This window comes from Fragaria vesca, linkage group LG3, assembly GCF_000184155.1.
Source record: "Fragaria vesca subsp. vesca linkage group LG3, FraVesHawaii_1.0, whole genome shotgun sequence".
NCBI lineage: Eukaryota > Viridiplantae > Streptophyta > Magnoliopsida > Rosales > Rosaceae > Fragaria > Fragaria vesca.
Genome location: NC_020493.1, coordinates 6,500,758 through 6,502,409, shown reverse-complemented (window position 1 = coordinate 6,502,409; position 1,652 = coordinate 6,500,758). Strand labels below are relative to the sequence as shown.

Below are 1,652 nucleotides of genomic sequence, written 5' to 3'. Positions count from 1 at the left end.
TGTACACGAGTTGAATCTCATTCATACATGACTTTTATACTTGTTTATCTAATATATGTGGTCTGCCAATTAGCCACATGAGAAACTTTTGGTCATGATATATCTTGTATGTCATCTGCATCATTTCATTCTGCTTTTTGTTGTCCATTATGTGTGTTCATGCTTTCATTCTCATGAATGACATTTGATTCCAGAGCTAATGTGGTGTTGTGGAGCAACTTTGTCACTTGCCCAATGTGACTAGGTGGTCATGAGACAGGGATGTAAATACATCTGACCCTTCCCAGACCATGGACTGTTCGACCTGAAGTTCACCAGGATGTCATCATACTGCTTTATGAACTTTGCTACAGCATATAAGAGTTGCAAAGTCCTTTCAAAAAAGAGTTACAAAGTATTGACGAGGACAGGTCTAGCATAATAACCATACAATACTTGCAAATTTGTTTCCATAGTATATCTGGTCTATCATTTAGCTCACAATGCAAGAGAAGCTGTTTTATCTGTTAAAGTTCTTCTTGTCCTGATTTTGGTACATCTTTTCCCTCTGTGGCACCATTTAGTTGCAGGACTGTATTTATGCTTTGGAGAATACAATCATGCTTACAATATGAGGAATACTATCAAGGATGAAAAGATTGCTGGGAATTTGGAGCCTTCAGATAAGCAAAGGATAGTGAAGGCCGTGGTGAGGCTATTCAGTGGCTGGAGGGGAACCAATTGACGGGGGTGGATGAGTTGGAGGACAAGCTGAAGGAGTTGGAGGGGATCTCCAATTCCATTATTGCTAAGATGTATCAGGGTGCTGGTGCTGGAGGAGGTGTGGCGCCTATGGGTGATGACATGCCTGGTGCTCATTCTAATGGTTCTGCAACCGTACCTGGCCCAAATATTGAAAAGTAACCTGGGAAATGTGCAAGAGTGGGTTTTCTTTATTTGGCTTTTTGGTTGAGGAATGTAATGGTTCTTTTGGGTTTAGCTTGTAGCTTTGTAAGCATGGTTTTCTTTTCTGTTGGGGTTTTGGGTCTCAAAAGCCATGGTAGCATCACTAGTATGTAATGTATAAGAGATTCTAGTTTTAATAAAAGAAAAATTTTCAGTTTACCCCCCTAATTTTTGGTGGCAAAATCAGTTCAGTCTTGTAACTTTTTTTAAATCAATTCGCCCCTTTAACTTTTGTATACACATCAGTTTTGTCCAATTTTTGAATTCCTCTTAAAATATGACGTCACCAAACTGGCAAGGAGACCCATTTTTAACAAAAGTGAGGTTTATGATAAACTGATCACATAAAGAGAAAGCACAAAGCTATAGTAGTACATATATGCTTCAACAATCCAAGCTATCTTTCTACATTGATACTTCTTTGAGGGCCTTCAACTCTTGGATGTCTTTAACTGGAATCCGCAAAGGGTTTTCACTATCCTTAAAGGCCTTCCATTGTGCAGTGCTCCGAATTGGGTTCCTCAAAGGGTTGTTCAACTTTCTCGAACTCGAAACCGCAGAGCTAGCATCTGGGTTTTGATGAATTTTGGCGAGGAGAGGCAAAAGAGCTTCGGTTATCTCGATCAGTCTTTGGGTAAGAGCATGCCCAGTTGGCCCGTAGAAAGGGGTCTTGTTGCTCTCTTCCATCGCAGTTGCAGAACCAACAC

General features: G+C 40.4%; 1 pseudogene; it reads left to right on the top strand.

The window, feature by feature from the left end:
• The first annotated feature begins 290 nt into the window (after positions 1-290).
• LOC101297523 lies at positions 291-903 on the top strand (annotated as a pseudogene).
• The last annotated feature ends 749 nt before the right edge of the window (positions 904-1,652 follow it).